Here is a 19,797-nt window from a genome sequence, read left to right as displayed (position 1 = left end):
TGGTGTTCATTCGGGAGCATTTAACATTTCACAATGCATATTGTTCGCTTACTGAGGTTATGGTAAATATTAAGGAAGGTGGGAGCAGGATAGCCATACATGAAAGTAGAGACTGTTATAAACCAGGTGGAACAACGTAGATACTTGGGATCTACTATAAGGAGGAAGGATGTGGAGCTGAAGTTGAGAATAGGATAAAAGTATCCTGGGATAAGTGGAGGAAGGTAGTGGGAGTATGTGATAAGAAAATACTAATCAAGCTAAAAGGCAAGATCTATAGCATGGTAAAAGACCAGTGTTAATGTATGGATCGAAAAAGACAAGACGAGGAAGCAAAGCTTGAGAGAACAGGCGAGAAAACTGAGGTGGTTTATGGGAATATCACTGTTCGAAAAATTGTAGTGTAGGCGAATTAAAGATTACAGAGGGGTTAAGAGTGTCACGACTAAAATGGTTTGGACATGTGTTGAGAATGGATGGTGAGGAGAGAGTTAGGAGGGCTTGCAAGGAACCTGATAGGGAGAGAAGACCAAGCGAGAGATAGAGAATGAGATGACTAGATAAGGTAAAAGATGATATGGAGGGAAGAGGTTTAGTGGAAGAGGATGCCTTTGATAGAAGGCATTGGAGAGGCTGCATCAGGCAACCGACCCTTTAATGTAAGGATAACGGTGGGGAAGATGTCTTGATTGGAAAAAGTGTATCTTATATTGAGTAGAAACTTCTGAATCATTTGACCATCTGATATCAAGATGGTTGGCTTAGATTACTGATATCATTAATAGGATGATAAATGTTGATTTTTATAAAGGTCTGGATACCGAATAATAACTATTTTTGTATAAATATTGAATTGGATATATTCCATTGTTTTTTTTTTTTTTTTTTTTTTTAGATTTCTTTTGTGGATGAATGAAATTGAATCTTTAAGCCTCAGTGGCTTATAAATGTTTTTCATATTGCTGAATTGGATGAATTAAATTGAATCTTTAAGCCTCAGTGGGTCATAAATGTTTTTCATATTGCTAAAATGGATGAATGAAATTGAATCTTTTAGCCTCAGTGGGTCATAAATGTTTTTCATATTGCTAAAATGGATGAATGAAATTGAATCTTTTAGCCTCAGTGGGTCATAAATGTTTTTCATATTGCTAAAATGGATGAATGAAATTGAATCTTTTAGCCTCAGTGGGTCATAAATGTTTTTCATATTGTTAAAATTTAGGAATGAAATTGAATCTTTTAGCCTCGGTGGGTCATAAATGTTTTTCACATTGCTAAAATGGATGAATGAAATTGAATCTTTAAGCCTCAGTGGGTCATAAATGTTTTTCATATTGTTAAAATTTAGGAATGAAATTGAATCTTTTAGCCTCAGTGGCTTATAAATGTTTTTCATATTGCTGAATTGGATGAATGAAATTGAATCTTTAAGCCTCAGTGGGTCATAAATGTTTTTCATATTGTTAAAATTTAGGAATGAAATTGAATCTTTTAGCCTCAGTGGCTTATAAATGTTTTTCATATTGCTAAAATGGATGAATGAACTTGAATCTTTAAGCCTCAGTGGGTCATAAATGTTTTTTACATTGCTAAAATGGATGAATGAAATTGAATCTTTAAGCCTCAGTGGCTTATAAATGTTTTTCATATTGTTAAAATTTAGGAATGAAATTGAATCTTTTAGCCTCAGTGGCTTATAAAGGTTTTTCATATTGCTGAATTGGATGAATTAAATTGAATCTTTAAGCCTCAGTGGCTTATAAATGTTTTTCACATTTCTAAAATGGATGAATGAAATTGAATCTTTTAGCCTCAGTGGCTTATAAATGTTTTTCACATTTCTAAAATGGATGAATGAAATTGAATCTTTTAGCCTCAGTGGCTTATAAATGTTTTTCACATTTCTAAAATGGATGAATGAAATTGAATCTTTTAGCCTCAGTGGCTTATAAATGTTTTTCATATTGTTAAAATTTAGGAATGAAATTGATTCGTTTAGCCTCAGTGGCTTATAAATGTTTTTCATATTATTGAACTGGATGAATGAAATTGAATATTTAAGCCTCAGGGGCTCATAAATGTATATAGTATTCTAAATATAGATAAGGTTTTAAATTCGATTAGTCTACAGTCAGTAACTACATGGAAGATATCACCTGGTTTGCTTGTTGTTAGCAATACATTTTTTCAGTTTTTTACTTGACTTTTTTATTTTAGTAAATTAAAATTTTGCTTTGATCCAATTTCCAATTTGAAATATTAATCTAAATACATAAGGAAAGTATTAATCTATATCAAATACATTGCTGAAATTGTCAATGCTCTCTTTAAAAAACAGGCTTTGAAAATATCCAATTGGAATAAAAAAAGACTGAAAAGGGACTTCAGCCAATAGGAGAGCAGCTTCTAAGCCTGTTAGTCACACAGAGAATGTTTAAGCCAATAAGAGACAGCCATCCAAATAGTATCTGTTGGAGGTCTCTGATTGGCTGAAGAAAAATTCTCGGTTTTCAGATCATTTTCCTTGGAACCCTGGATGTGTGAAGGTCAGTTGGGAAATAGTTCCTGGAAATTTATTTAAAATTTATATATTATACATCGTAATTAGCACATTTATATTAGAAATGTAGCATTTTTTGAGTTCGTAATAATTGCATTGACGTTTTATTAAAAGGCTACATTATTAGAATTTTTAATAATTGCAAGAAATCTAGAAATAAATGGGTTCAGAATCGCTTGGCTTCTGTTATGTGTAGGGCCACTGAGACATCGTTTTCTATTGCGTGAGTTCATATAAACGATACGGAATCCATACATTTAATTAACTTAAAAACGTATTGCTGGAAAAATGGTAGTAGCCAGTATTAGAGCGAAGGAAGTGCTCACCTACCTGACATTAAAGTGGGTAGGGCGAGTAGTGGTTCCTCTTGCCTAGGGGAACCTACCCAAGAAACGCCTTCGGGCATGTGAATGATCTCTGCAATTTCCATACTGTATTTCGATAATTCAGGTGATTTATCTATTACGGATGTATTTGATTTTTAGTTGAAATTAGTGTATGAATTACTTAAATTAACATTACTTGTGTAATTTATTTATTACTGATATGATTTATTTATTACTGATATAATTCAATCAGGTTATTAAACGATGCACACATATTTAGTATGATTAGTATATATGATTAATGCATTTATACAATCAGTGTATAATTGATAAAATAAGTTTAGTGATGTCTTTGATTTTTTAATTAGTTGTAAATACTGTTTAAATTTAGTTCGTTAAATATACATTACTGGTGTGATTTATTTACTATTTGAAGTAATTCATAATTATAATAGTTATGAAACTTGGCACTTATGTTTAGTATTAGTATATGTGATTAATGCATTGATATAATCAGTGTATGATTAATCTAATAAGTTTAGTGATGTAATTAAGTCGAAGCTGTTATTACAACAATTTAATTTACTCCGAAGCAAAAAAAAAAAAAAAAAAAAAAAAAAAAAAAGATTTTACAATTTATCATTAAATTTTTTCGTGAAGGGAAAAAGAGGTAAAATTCTGTTAAAATCACCCCCTAGGAGTTGGGGAATGCCTGGGGGGGGGGGGGGGTTCTTAGCTGGGGTTACATTGAGGGTACGGGAAATCTGAAGAATATTTTATTTGTCGTAAATTTATAAGATCATCATTTGTCTATCGAAATATTAAAAAGCCATTTCCACCCACTAAAAGTATACGCTGTTGTTCTATTCGTAATTTTCTCTCTCTCTCTCTCTCTCTCTCTCTCTCTCTCTCAAACTCCCTCACCCACCTTCCCGCTCTCTCTCTCTCTCTCTCTCTCTCTCTCTCTCTCCTCGAATATATAGTCGAATGCAGGACAATAGCCTTAGACATGTTAGTCCACTTCCTTCTGTTTATGGTCTTTTTATGCCAGTTCATATCTGTATATTTTTATTCGGTTTCCTCATCATCATCCATGATTAGTCGAATGTAGGACAAAGGCCTCAGACATGTTAGTTCCAGCTACCTTTATCTGATAAACACATTTTTATGGAAATTTCTTATAATTCTAAAATATCTAAGAGTTTCTACACATCGTGCAGTCATATCTGATATTTATATGCAAAGTTTTTCTAATTCTAAGATATTTAAGAGTTGCTACACATCGTGCAGTCATATCTGATATTTATATGCAAAGTTTTCTCCTTCTAAAATATCTAAGAGTTGCTACACATCGTGCAGTCATATCTGATACTTATATGCAAATTTTTTCTCCTAAAATATCTGAGTTGCTACACATCGTGCATCCAAGGAATCGTGTTCACACGAGGATAGTAACAGATGGTTTTAAATTACTGGAACCAAGATTTATGTCTACTTTAGGTTCTAGAGCTTAAAAATATACTACCCCATGACTCTATAGCAAGCTCCCTCAAGACATCCGAAAGACTGAAGATATTAAGGCTTTCAATAAGAATCTGAAGACAGACTTGTTTTCTAAGTGCTTGGAGAATTTGAATTTGTTAAATTAACAAAAAAATAAGCTGTGTGATACTTTAAATACATAACATTATATAGGATAAACAGAACTTATAGGTCCTGTAATGCGTAGGATTGCCCCGAAGTGATAGGACCTTGGAAACAGCTCCTAAAGTGAAGTTAAAAGGTTTAAAAATCGTTCATGAATGGCAGAGGCAATGGACAGTGACATTGCCCTATCAAGCAGGACAATGCCCTAGAGACTGACCAGCGCCCAAGCCCCCTCTCCACCCAAGCTAGGACTAAGGGGGATCAGGCAATGACTGCTGACTCCTCAGCAGATAGACCTATAAGCTCCTCAAACCATCCCCATCCCTAGCTCACGAGGATGGTGAGGTTGCAGCGACCATAGAAACTGTCGAGTTTGACCGGGAGTCGAACCTCAGTCTGGCGTTCACCAGTCAGGGACGTTACCACATCAGTTGACTGAATATTAAGGCTATTATTATTATTATTATTACTAACCAAGCTACAACCCTAGTTGGAAAAGCAAGATGCTATAAGCCCAAGGGCTCCAATATGGAAAAATAGCCCAGTGAGGAAAGGAAATAAGGAAATAAATAAAACATTCAAAACTCTCAACTCAACCAATAGGTAGGCCTAAATGACTAATTTTAAGTAATTGCATCCAGTTGTGATTGGGGTAGGGCAGGACATGTGACTTATAATTTTGATAAAAAAAATGAAAAAAATATAATTGTGGTGTAGGACGAGATAGCCAAGAAATTACCCTGAATTTTACAAAATGGTAAATTGATTGAATTTTTTTTGTTGATTTAATATTTCTGTCGAACATTTGTCTTTACGTAAGCATATATATATATATATATATACACACACACACATATATATATATATATATATATGTATATATATGTATATGTATATATATGTATATATATATATATATATATATATATGTATATATATATATGTATATATATATAAATATATATATATATTATATATATATAATTGGTTGATCAATTCCTAGTTTAATTCTTTAAATAACCGATTTATTTAATTAATCAATTATTGTATTTTTTAATTACCGATATATTTAGTTGATCAATTTCTAGTGTTATTTTTGTTTCTGATGTAATTTTCTTATTGCCGATGTAATCTATTATTGATGAATTAATTGGTTGATTTAATTAATTTCATTATTACATACGTAATTTATTAGTACTTATATTAACAATGAATTATGGTAGAGAATAAGGATAATTATGTACGAGTGATTAAGCAGTTAGTTAATATAGTTAACTATTCAAGTTTTAGAAGTATTTTATTTTTTTCCAACTAATTAGATATCTTTAGGTAAACAACTGTAGATTTAACAAAGTTATCGAAAGTATCGAGCTGTTGATAAAAACAGCAGTTTTTCCAGAATAATTTGCATTTTTTTCCTTTGTGGTGGTATAAATTAAAGGATTTTATTCTTTTCGTAACCGTATATTATGCAAGGTCCTTTGCAGGATTAATCCTGGGTCCTTTGCGTATATGTTTGGGCGTTTTGTAACCCATCAGAACTAGCGGTTGATTTCGAAAAAGGAAAAAAAGTCACGAATCATAATAAAAAAAAATGTTTTACAAAATATAACCAAAAAACGTTACGAAATATAACCAAAAAATAAGGTTACGAAATATAACCCTCCTGAAAAAGGATACGAAATGTAACCAAAAAACAAGGTTACGAAATATAATCTATAACCCCAAAAATAAGGATACGAAATATAACCAAAAAAAAAATAAAAAGATTACGAAATGACCAAAATCTCAACTACGAACAGACACGGTTACTATATGACTAGCTCTGGTGAAGTTTTGAACATTTAATAGTGTTGTTGTTAACTCGTGAGTAGTTTTAGCTGGTATTGAACAGTTCAAGAAGTTCATTTTCAAGACCACGTTAGTGTTAATCACCCTCCCTCACCCCAAATGGTCCGGGGTGAAGTTTGGGGTGACTTACCTGGGGTGTTTTTTGACGGGGGTGATAGAGAATGTTTCAAGCGTTGGGGAAAATAGTGTCGATTATTTTAAACCATAGGATCATTTATCTATTAAAAAGTATATAAAACAATATTTCCCCCACTAAGAGGACGTGACAATCTCTCTCTCTCTCTCTCTCTCTCTCTCTCTCTCATCAAGGGAATGCACATTTTGTGCACATTTATATTTCGTATATTTCAACCAAATAAAACATTCAAAATTCTCTCTCTCTCTCTCTCTCTCTCTCTCTCTCTCTCTACATCCATGTCAGGGAGATTTTTTAGCGTAATTCAAAGTGGGGCTAAGACTTGCAACCAACATAAGCACTGGTGCAAACGGCATTGATTTAAAGGAGCTGTGACATGTCACTGGAATAATAACAAACTTGTAATAACTTAGTGCTGACTATTAATCCGTTCCAAATGTTATTGAAACTTTACAACAAACTTTAGAGCCTGATACAAGCTGCAAAGGACTAATTTTCTGCCTTATTTAGATACCTGGATATGTAAGAATATGTTATTTGGGAGAATTCTTTTACTTTCTTTACATGTTGGCTGCTTTTCCGGTCCCATACAGCAGGGGAACCCCACTCTCTACAGGACCTCCACTGTCGTTTTATCTTGTTCTAAGTATTTAACGTTTCATATCGCGTATTGTTCATTTACTGTTAAATCGTCACTATTGTATGACTGAATGAATAAGAAAATCTTCAGTTTCCTCTTGAAAACCATAATATCTTCAATCATTCGGATGTATCGTGGGAGTTTATTATATAGTCTCGGGGCCGCATATTTAAAGGCTCTGGAGCCTACAGTAGACATATATCTAGGTTCTAACAGTTTGAAGCCATCTGTAACTATTCTCGTGTCGACACGATTTGTTGACTGCGCAATATGTAGCAATTCTCTTAAGTATTTTGGACGACCGGTTCCGATAACTTGGTGGGTTATTGTACATATTTTAAATTCAATCTTCGTTTTTATCGGCAGCCAGTGTAAATCAATTTGTATAGGGGTGATCCTTTCTCTAGGTGGGACACCTTTTATCAGTCTTGCTTCTCTTCTTTTTATGTTTTGTAATTTCTTAAGTTGCACTTTTGGTAAATTGTAATAGATGGAGTTGCAGTGGTTAAACCTGGTAATACCACAGTTTGACTATAAAACCTAGAATTTTTCTACTTTAAAGGGTTACTGCTTTCCAGTCCTCTATTGCTGGGATCTCTACTCACTACCCAACGTTCAATTTATCGTATACATTCTTTAGTATCTTGCATATTATGCCACACTGCATATCAAATTGCATATCTGGTGTTTATTGTCAAAACACTTAGATAAGAGAGTCTTTTTGATGAAAGGGCTTTTAGCTACTTTGCGCCTAGACATTATAATAAACTGCCAACTGAAATGAAGGACCTAAAGGGAGAAATTGAATTTAAGAAGAAACTAAAGACATTACTTTTCACAAGATCATATGATTTGGAAGATGCTACAATCAAAGAATTGTATAAGTTATAATGAAAATGTTTCGTTAGATGATTGATATGGACCCGCCCGAGAAAGTAGTTCACTCGACTTCAGTGGAGGGTTGGATTTAAACCCAAAACAAGTATACAAGTAAGACGGAAATATTTCTTACTTATCAATTCTCGAATTTAAATTTTAATAAGAAAGTGAATATTTACATCAATGCCACTTCGATCACAAAGAACGCAATGTCATCCATGTCATTATTTTATTATTCGTTTAAATTCACTTCCATGATCACATGTACACATGTACAAGTTTTCCTTACCCTTCTCACGCTCAAACTCGTTAGTTTCTTTGGTCGCTGCAACCTCACCATCCTTGTGAGCTAAGGATCGGGTTTTTGGGGAAGCCTATAGGTCCATCTGCTGAGTCATCAACAGCCATTGCCTGGCCCTCCTTAGTCCTAGCCAGGATGGAGAGGGGGCTTGGGCGCTGATCATATGTATATATGTTCAGTCTCTAGGGCATTGTCCTGCTTGATAGTGCAATTTCATTGTCCCTTGCCTCTGCCATTCATGAGTGGCCTTTAAACCTTTAAACATGTGTTATGTCTTTTAATAGTTCTATCATCGTAAGTCTTCAGTGGCCAGCGTGGTGTTGAAAATGGCCAAACCAAAGACACGAATAAGGCCGTGTCCGAGGCCTTTGTCCAGCAGTGTATTAGAAACGGCTGCATTTGTTGTTGTTGTTTTTTTTATCTTAGTGTAATGTGTGTTGTCAAATTCACGGTAACCTAACACTATGAAAATAAAGTATCTTCATATGTTCAGTTTTTCAGTGGAACCGCATATTTGAAAGCTCTATAACTTACAGTAGACACATCTGGGTTCCAATAACACGAAATCGTCCGTTAATATTCTCGTGTCAACACGATTCGTTGGCTGCACGATGTTTAGCATTTCTCTTAAATATTTATTTGGGCAGAAAAAATTGCATACTCTTCTCGTGTTTAGTAGATACAAGTCGCTGGAACTATTTAAGTAAGTTTTAAGTTAGCATAACTATAGCCTTGATCAGAATAGTACCCACTTTCCCTAGCTACCTTGAATGAAATAGTTTTATGAAGACTCCTCAAAAATACGGATGAGAAGATATAGGATCTGTATTTCTTAACCATTTCTTCTTCCCTTTGATAACAGGGCTATGTTGCCTTAGCCATATATAACTACAAAAGGATCTCTCTCTCTCTCTCTCTCTCTCTCTCTCTCTCTCTCTCTCTCTCATTACTTTAGGGGCTGCTTATCTGGTCCTATACTGCAGGGGTACCCTGCTTTCTACAGGACCTTGGCAGTCATTATCACTGTCAACGAAGTTGGAAGGTGGTTATCTTTTAACCCCTGTTTGTGTGTTAGTTTGTCAGTGTGTATGTGTGTGTTTGTTTGTTTGTGAACACCTTCCTGGCAACATTTTTAATTGTAGAGTAATGAAACTTGCAGGGATTAACTGTTATGTAAAAAGCTGGAAATTATTACATTTCGGAAGGTCAAAAGTTAAGATCACAGACGCGCCAAATCAGGGCACAGTGTAAAATCCGGACGTCGGATGCCGTCCGGGAGAATAGAAAATCGCTTGTATCACCGGGAAAGACGCGAAAATACACCTCTTTTTTTTTGTGACTGGTAATGTTCACTGATACTTTCTGTTATTTTCTGAATAAATGTTCGAAAAATATTGGGTTATTTTCATGTTATTGAGAATAATCTCAATCGGACGTCAACATTACACTATTAAACTGCCCGCTATTTTACCCTGTTAGGATAAAAGCCGGATGTCGCCAATCAGCAGTCACAGATAAGAATTTACCCGGCTGTAAAGTAACATAAGGAGAAAGGGCCTACCACTCCCTTTACTCTGCATTTAGTTGCCAATAGGTATAGTATGATCCACTAACCAATTAAAATGTTGCCACCTTTAGCCAGACACAGGATACTACATGTAAGAAATGAAGCCTATTTCACTTGAAATGTACTGAAATTTCATCAATCAATTTGTTTTTATTCGTTTTATAATAGCCTGTGCCTGTTGCCCAGTCAGAGCCACGGGAAGGCAGTTGACAGTCTAACCAACTAATCCACCACCCTACACCATATTATTTCCCATAACCATAAATATAAGCAAATATACTCAATTGAAAGAAATAATAAAACAATTAAGAAAAGGTAAAAATCAAAATTAATTTATTCAGGAAATAACAGAAAGTATCAGTGAAAATTACCACTTTCCCGGTGATACAAGCGGTTTTCTATTCTCCCGGACGGCATCCGACGTCCGGATTTTACACTGTGCCCAAAATCAGTCCAAAAGGTCTATAAATAAACTGCCCTGGCGGAGGTCTGCTCTCTACTGAGTACCCCTCAAGTCTTATCGTATACATTCCAAGGCATTCAGCATTTCACACAGCATATTACTCGTTTATCGTCAAATCCACATGATCGAAATAATTAGAAAACAAAAAGTCTTATGTCTCTTAATTTGACATTTGTTGAATAGACTTAAACTGTTTTTAAGTCCATTTTCAGACTTAAATTATCATTATCATTCAGATGTATGTTAGACCACTAAGGTGTTGGTGGTTTAAATCTTAATGTTAATTTCGGAAAACTGAACAGTGGGTATTAGGCTATCTGAACCAAGAACAAATAGTAAATTTGGTGAAAGGGCTTTTAGCTACTGTGCGCCTAGACATTATAATAATCTGCCAACTGAAATGAAGGACCTAAAGGGAGCAATTGAATTTAAGAAGAAACTAAAGACATTACTTTTCACAAGATCGTATGATTTGGAAGATGCTACAATCAAAGAATTGTATAAGTTATAATGAAAATGTTTCGTTAGATGATTAATATGGACTCGCCCGAGAAGTAGTTTACTCAGCTTCAGTGGAGGGTTGGATTTAAACCCAAAACAAGTATGTGGAGTCTCCCCCAACACCAATCTTCTAATTTCAGGTGGGCCACAGGAAATTGTCAATATCTGGGGCCTTCAAAATAGAAGTGATTTATTCAAGAGAATCGAAATTTTATATTCATTCAGTTCAGAATTCTCTTTTTGGGCTATAATCTGTTCGACATGACAATACAAATAATTTTTTCCCCCCCAAAGTTTTGTAAAGAGTAGGGTTCTCCAACAGTAGAGGTCCAGAAAAGCAGCTCTTAAAGTAGAGAGAGAGAGAGGAGAGAGAGAGTAGAGAGAGAGAGAGAGAGAGAGAGAGAGAATAATTTTGTAGTTGCAAAGACTAACATCTACGGCCTATTACCAGAAGGCTGAAAAAAAATGGTTAAGAATCCAGAACTTATATCTCTTCTAATTTGAAAATCTTCATAAAACATATTTCATTCAAAGTGGCAAGGGGCAAGCGAGTACTACGCTGATCAAGGCTATTAGTTATATCCACTTAAAACTAACTTCAATAGCTCAAACGAATTATATCTCATGAACACGAAGAGAGTAGGCCTACAATTTTTTTCTGCACCAAAAATATATGAGAGAATTGCTACACATCGAGATTTGATTTGATTTAAGAACTAAGAAACCACTTGATTACATGCATAATTAAAACTTAACCATAAAGAATTGGTTTCTGGCGAATTCAGGACGTCTGACCGTAGACCGTGGAGTGGTAAAAACACGGGTCAGTCTAGTTGCATTTACCTTTCTTTAAGGCCTGTTTTCTTTAATCTGTTCTTTTTTCCTTGTTTCTTTTCCTCACCGAGCTATTTTCCTGTTGAAGCCCTTGGGCTTATAGGAATCCTATAACTTTTTGATGGCCTCAATATCACCAGTCCTTCGAGTTATCTAGTGGGAGCTTGCTATGCAATATTAAGGGCACATATTTGAAAGATCAAGAAATCGTAATTATTCTTGTCTTTGCGTTAATTTATTATTATTATTATTATTACTTGTTAAGCTACAACCCTTGTTGGAAAAGCAGAATGCTAAGCCCAGGGGCTCCAACAGGGAAAAATAGCCCAGTGATTAAAGGAAACAAGAAATAATAAAATATTTTAAGAACAGTAACAACATTAAAACAAATAATTTCTTACATAAACCATAAAATTTTAACAAAACAAGAGGAAGATGAATAAGATAGAATAGTGCGCCCGAGTGTACCCTCAAGCAAGTAATTATCTTAAATATGTTGGACTTCTAGTTCTGATAACTTAATTCGTGCAATATCTTGAAATTTATCCTAGTTCTAATAGGCAGTCAGAGTAGTTCAATCATAGCAGGAGTAAACCTTCCCTGAAGAGAGGAGAGAGAGAGAGTGAGAGAGAGAGAGAGAGAGAGAGTTGAATCTTGCTTCACCGTTTATAATGTTTCGTAACGCCTTAAATTACATTTTGGTTGTTACAATAGATAGTATATTTGAGTCTGGCAAAATCACAGCTAATTCCCAAGTTTCGTACCAGAACAATTCGATATTAAATGCCATTGTGGTTGATATTTACACCAATCCAGATATTTCTTTACGAAAACAAAATTTTCTAAGGTGATATCTACTAAGAGGCAAGTTAGTCCAGTGTACGCCTAGGTAACGAACTCAAATAAATATAATGGTATATATAGATATCACCAACGTATCTTTATTCTTTCTTGCAACTATAATTTAATCCTAATCTAGTTCTAGTTGTTCCTTATCCATTTCTTAACACTAGTGAGAGTTTTCTTCTTTTAATTCTAAGCTGTATTATCAATATCATTTATAGAGAAGTAAAATTGTGTATCATCCGCAAAAAAATCTTGATCATCACTCCATTTCTGTGATACTTCGATAGACTAATTGTATGGATGTAAAAATAGGAGAAGGACAGGGCCTAGTAGGCCTACACTTCTCTGCTTAAGTTTTTTTTATGGTAAGCATTTCTAGTTCGTACACAATAGCCTCTGTCAGAAATGACCAAACCGAGAAAAATAGAAGGAATTACAAAGTTGAGGTTTGTAGAAAAATTGATAATCGTGAAGACAATATTGAATAAGTTAGAATCAAAAGAAATTTAAAAACGGGAAATGAAAATGACAAGCTTTGTGTGTTGTGTAGAGAGACAGATAATACATTGGAGCATTTTTTACCTCTAGAGATTAAAAGAGATTAAACACAGAAGTACAGCATTATGAAAACTAGATTCGAACTCCTGCTGCTGGGAGGAAGGACCTTTGGGTACTGGTACAGTTGGCTTCATTCATTCTTTTACACTTCACGGGAAACTAAGGAGACGTCTAGTAGCTGTACGCTGGAGCACATTAGTTTTCCATTTTTATCTCTGATAATCATGTCATTATTAAAAATAACAAAACTCTCTCTCTCTCTCTCTCTCATCTCTCTCTCTCTCTCTCCCCTACAAAATATTCTGTATTGAAAGACTGAATATAATGAGAGAAAATTACTATAATATTAATTTATTTCCCTTTTCAGAGGTTGAACATACTTGACAAAGAGCCTGTCTTAGGTCACGTGACTCTAGGAAGAAATTCTCTCTCTCTCTCTCTCTCTCTCTCTCTCTCTCTCTCTCTCTACTACAAAATATTTCTGTATTGAAAAACTGAATATAATGAGAGATAAATTACTAGAATATTAATTTATTTCCCTTTTCAGAGGTTGAACATAGTTGACAAAGAGCCTGTCTTAGGTCACGTGACTCTAGGAAGAAATTCGTCCTCATCTTCATCATAATTGAGGTGTCTTATCTCCAAAGACACTCAGACATAACCATATCTTCTCTTCCCGGCTCTCTGCTGCAACTGAACTGTTTGATATATGCTGTGGTAGTCACAAGTAAGTGGTTGAATAGATAGACTTTAAGCGGTTTTTTTTTTTTATCAACTTCCTTGGTTATGACCCTTTTAAAACATGGTGCTCTTCTCTTTACAAAACATGTGTAAATTACTAGTCTCTTTAGCTGATCAACTTCCTTGGTTATGACCCTTTTACGAAGATGGTCCTCTTCCCTTTACAAAACATGTCTAAATCACTAGTCTCTTTAGCTGATCAACCTCCTTGGTTATGACCCTTTTAAAACATGGTCCTCTTCTCTTTACAAAACGTGTCTAAATTACTAGTCTCTTTAGCTGATCAACTTCCTTGGTTATGACTCTTTTAAAACATGGTCCTCTTCTCTTTACAAAACATGTGTAAATCACTAGTCTCTTTAGCTGATCAACTTCCTTGGTTATGACCCTTTTACGAAGCTGGCCCTATTCTCTTTACAAAATGTGTCCAAATCACTAGTCTCTTTAGCTGATCAACTTCCTTGGTTATGACCCTTTTAAAACATGGTCCTCTTCTCTTTACAAAACATGTGTAAATCACTAGTCTCTTTAGCTGATCAACTTCCTTGGTTATGACCCTTTTACGAAGCTGGCCCTCTTCTCTTTACAAAATGTGTCCAAATCACTAGTCTCTTTAGCTGATCAACTTCCTTGGTTATGACTCTTTTAAAACATGGTCCTCTTCTCTTTACAAAACATGTGTAAATCACTAGTCTCTTTAGCTGATCAACTTCCTTGGTTATGACCCTTTTACGAAGCTGGCCCTCTTCTCTTTACAAAATGTGTCTAAATCACTAGTCTCTTTAGCTGATCAACTTCCTTGGTTATGACCCTTTTAAAACATGGTCCTCTTCTCTTTACAAAACGTGTCTAAATCACTAGTCTCTTTAGCTGATCAACTTCCTTGGTTATGACCCTTTTACGAAGCTGGCCCTCTTCTCTTTACAAAATGTGTCTAAATTACTAGTCTCTTTAGCTGATCAACTTCCTTGGTTATGACTCTTTTAAAACATGGTCCTCTTCTCTTTACAAAACATGTGTAAATCACTAGTCTCTTTAGCTGATCAACTTCCTTGGTTATGACCCTTTTACGAAGCTGGCCCTCTTCTCTTTACAAAACGTGTCTAAATCACTAGTCTCTTTAGCTGATCAACTTCCTTGGTTATGACCCTTTTAAAACATGGTCCTCTTCTCTTTACAAAACATGTGTAAATCACTAGTCTCTTTAGCTGATCAACTTCCTTGGTTATGACCCTTTTAAAACATTGTCCTCTTCTCTTTACAAAACATGTGTAAATCACTAGTCTCTTTAGCTGATCAACTTCCTTGTTATGACCCTTTTAAAACATGGTGCTCTTCTCTTTACAAAACGTGTCCAAATCACTAGTCTCTTTAGCTGATCAACTTCCTTGGTTATGACCCTTTTAAAACATGGTGCTCTTCTCTTTACAAAAACGTGTCCAAATCACTAGTCTCTTTAGCTGATCAACTTCCTTGGTTATGACTCTTTTACGAAGATGGTCCTCTTGTCTTTACAAAACGTGTCCAAATCACGTCTCTTTAGCTGATCAACTTCCTTGGTTATGACCCTTTTAAAACATGGTGCTCTTCTCTTTACAAAACGTGTCCAAATCACTAGTCTCTTTAGCTGATCAACCTCCTTGGTTATGACTCTTTTACGAAGATGGTCCTCTTGTCTTTACAAAACGTGTCCAAATCACGTCTCTTTAGCTGATCAACTTCCTTGGTTATGACCCTTTTAAAACATGGTGCTCTTCTCTTTACAAAACGTGTCCAAATCACTAGTCTCTTTAGCTGATCAACCTCCTTGGTTATGACTCTTTTACGAAGATGGTCCTCTTGTCTTTACAAAACGTGTCCAAATCACGTCTCTTTAGCTGATCAACTTCCTTGGTTATGACCCTTTTAAAACATGGTCCTCTTCTCTTACAAAACGAGTCTAAATCACTAGTCTCTTTAGCTGATCAACTTCCCTTGGTTATGACCCTTTTACGAAGATGACCCTCTTCTCTTTACAAAACGTGTCTAAATCACTAGTCTCTTTAGCTGATCAACTTCCTTGGTTATGACCCTTTTAAAACATGGTCCTCTTCTCTTCACAAAACGTGTCCAAATCACTAGTCTCTTTAGCTGATCAACTTCCTTGGTTATGACCCTTTTACGAAGATGACCCTCTTCTCTTTACAAAACGTGTCTAAATCACTAGTCTCTTTAGCTGATCAACTTCCTTGGTTATGACCCTTTTAAAACATGGTCCTCTTCTCTTTACAAAACGTGTCCAAATCACCAGTCTCTTTAGCTGATCAACTTCCTTGGTTATGACCCTTTTAAAACATGGTCCTCTTCTCTTTACAAAACGTGTCTAAATTACTAGTCTCTTTAGCTGATGTTTTTAGACATTTTACACTAAAGTAATTTCCATGGGCCTTTTTATATCTTAATTTCACTAGACCCTTCAACACACAAATATCCTTTTCTTAATCTAGATAGTTAAACAGCACTACTTCAGTTATTTAAAAATGTTATTTACATTTAATTTTGACTAAAAGTACATAATAAACTAAGGAATTACTTCATTTATCTATTCCAAATTTCCCCTTACATCTACACCCACATTCGTATAGCCTCCATATAAACAACCATTCATACTCTTCTATATGACATCTTCCTAGGTCAATGACCTTTCATACATTGCTTCAATCAGATCTCACACCCTACTCAATTCCATCTTATATTCTAATCTAAGTTGGATATGATGCTCTCTCTCTCTCTCTCTCTCTCTCTCTCAGGACCAGAAATATGACACCTAACAGTTTCATCTTATATTTCTCTCTCTCTCTCTCTCTCTCTCTCTCTCTCTCTCCTAAAGTACCAGAAATATGACACCTCACTCAGTTCCATCTTATATTCTCTCTCTCTCTCTCTCTCTCTCTCTCTCTCTCTCTCTCCTAAAGTACCAGAAATGACACCTCACTCAGTTCCATCTTATATTCTCTCTCTCTCTCTCTCTCTCTCTCTCTCTCTCTCTCTCCTAAAGTACCAGTAACCAGTGGTAGATGGATAGGGCAATTAGTGCACCACCCGCGGAGCACTGTAGACATAACTAAATTGTTTTCTCCTTGCTCCTTTGGGGTCCAACTGCAACCACTTTTTAGCTTTCTCCTATATCTGAATTGCCAAGAACTTGCTTACTATCCAACTTCGTTTATAGGGCTAAATGCTCTTGTGGCCCTAATTCATAAATTCATAAGTCCTGATTACTTAAATCTCTCTCTCTCTCTCTCTCTCTCTCTCTCTTTCTCATACAAAATTGCAAATAATTGGAATAGACGTCCAGTGGATGTAGTTAACAATAACACTGTAAACGAGTTCAAGAATAAGTTAGACCAAGATCATAAGAACTCACTAAATGCTTAAACTAAATCGCTCTACCCAAGAGGAAATGGAATCTCCAACTCTCTCTCTCTCTCTCTCTCTCTCTCTCTCTCTCAGTAACACGGTTAACGAGTTCAAGAATAAGTTAGACAAGATCATAAGAACTCTCTAAATGCTTAAACTAAATCGCTCCACCAAAGAGGAAATGGAGTCTCCGCGGATGGACTAAAAGGTCTTGAGACATCCTTAATCCTTGTAACTCTCTCTCTCTCTCTCTCTCTCTCTCTCTCTCTCTCTCTCTTACTGTCCTTATCATATTCACTATTTGCTTTTGAATCTTTTATTTAAATGTGTTGGTGTAGAATTGCTTTAAATCTTTATTTCTTGCCCATTTTCAATTAGTCCTCCATTTTAAATCTGAACATAGTTTTATTCAGCCCCCCCCCCCAAAAGCTTGCCTAGTAAACCGTTCAATCATACAAGTAATATTCTATTGTATTCCTTACTGTATCTTACTGTATATCCTTGCTTCCTGGCATTAAATATCCCTGTATTATAGAAGACTGATCTACTTTCGTCTTTTTAAGTTGTGTTTTCTTAGAGGTACATTTTGTCTCGTAAATACTGTACTCTCTCAAGTGTTTCTTTTCGCATATTAAGTGTAATCTAACTTTATTTGAAACTGTCATAGATATTCGCTCTTCGTTCCTTTTCCTCATCACTAAATAATTTAAAATACAAAATTCTCAGTTTTTTTCTGTTGCATTTCATCTGTTTAAACTTGGTCTTTTTACATAATATTTTAACCCCTTTTACGCTTTAACTTTAATGCCCTTTTATGCTATTATATTTAATCCCCTTTACATTATACGCTTTCAACTTTAATCCCCTTACATTATACGCTTTCAACTTTAATCCCCTTACATTATACGCTTTCAACTTTAATCCCCTTACATATACGCTTTCAACTTTAATCCCCTTACATCATACGCTTTCAACTTTAATCCCCTTACATCATACGCTTTCAACTTTAATCCCCTTACATTATACGCTTTCAACTTTAATCCCCTTACATACACGCTTTCAACTTTAATCCCCTTACATCATACGCTTTCAACTTTAATCCCCTTACATATACGCTTTCAACTTTAATCCCCTTACATTATACGCTTTCAACTTTAATCCCCTTACATTATACGCTTTCAACTTTAATCCCCTTACATTATACGCTTTCAACTTTAATCCCCTTACATTATACGCTTTCAACTTTAATCCCCTTACATATACGCTTTCAACTTTAATCCCCTTACATATACGCTTTCAACTTTAATCCCCTTACATTATACGCTTTCAACTTTAATCCCCTTACATTATACGCTTTCAACTTTAATCCCCTTACACATATACGCTTTCAACTTTAATCCCCTTACATTATACGCTTTCAACTTTAATCCCCTTACATTATACGCTTTCAACTTTAATCCCCTTACATTATACGCTTTCAACTTTAATCCCCTTACATTATACGCTTTCAACTTTAATCCCCTTACATTATACGCTTTCAACTTTAATCCCCTTACATTATACGCTTTCAACTTTAATCCCCTTACATTATACGCTTTCAACTTTAATCCCCTTACATTATACGCTTTCAACTTTAATCCCCTTACATTATACGCTTTCAACTTTAATCCCCTTACATTATACGCTTTCAACTTTAATCCCCTTACATTATACGCTTTCAACTTTAATCCCCTTACATTATACGCTTTCAACTTTAATCCCCTTACATTATACGCTTTCAACTTTAATCCCCTTACATTATACGCTTTCAACTTTAATCCCCTTACATTATACGCTTTCAACTTTAATCCCCTTACATTATACGCTTTCAACTTTAATCCCCTTACATTATACGCTTTCAACTTTAATCCCCTTACATCATACGCTTTCAACTTTAACCCCCTTACATTATACGCTTTCAACTTTAATCCCCTTACATTATACGCTTTCAACTTTAATCCCCTTACATTATACGCTTTCAACTTTAATCCCCTTACATTATACGCTTTCAACTTTAATCCCCTTACATTATACGCTTTCAACTTTAATCCCCTTACATTATACGCTTTCAACTTTAATCCCCTTACATTATACGCTTTCAACTTTAATCCCCTTACATCATACGCTTTCAACTTTAATCCCCTTACATCATACGCTTTCAACTTTAATCCCCTTACATTATACGCTTTCAACTTTAATCCCCTTACATCATACGCTTTCAACTTTAATCCCCTTACATCACACGCTTTCAACTTTAATCCCCTTACATCATACGCTTTCAACTTTAATCCCCTTACATCATACGCTTTCAACTTTAATCCCCTTACATTATACGCTTTCAACTTTAATCCCCTTACATTATACGCTTTCAACTTTAACCCCCTTACATTATACGCTTTCAACTTTAATCCCCTTACATTATACGCTTTCAACTTTAATCCCCTTACATTATACGCTTTCAACTTTAACCCCCTTACATTATACGCTTTCAACTTTAATCCCCTTA

General features: G+C 35.0%; 1 long non-coding RNA gene across 1 annotated transcript; it reads left to right on the top strand.

Annotated features, from left to right (window-relative positions):
- Nucleotides 1-2,413: 2,413 nt before the first annotated feature.
- On the top strand, nucleotides 2,414-13,834 carry LOC137636397 (uncharacterized). The gene is made up of 3 exons (XR_011043087.1): nucleotides 2,414-2,549; nucleotides 13,480-13,513; nucleotides 13,694-13,834. It is a non-coding gene; the product is annotated as an uncharacterized lncRNA (long non-coding RNA).
- Nucleotides 13,835-19,797: the final 5,963 nt, after the last annotated feature.

This window comes from Palaemon carinicauda, unplaced genomic scaffold (genome assembly GCF_036898095.1).
Source record: "Palaemon carinicauda isolate YSFRI2023 unplaced genomic scaffold, ASM3689809v2 scaffold286, whole genome shotgun sequence".
NCBI lineage: Eukaryota > Metazoa > Arthropoda > Malacostraca > Decapoda > Palaemonidae > Palaemon > Palaemon carinicauda.
Note: the sequence above shows the minus strand (reverse complement) of the source record. Positions and strands in the feature narration are given on the sequence as shown.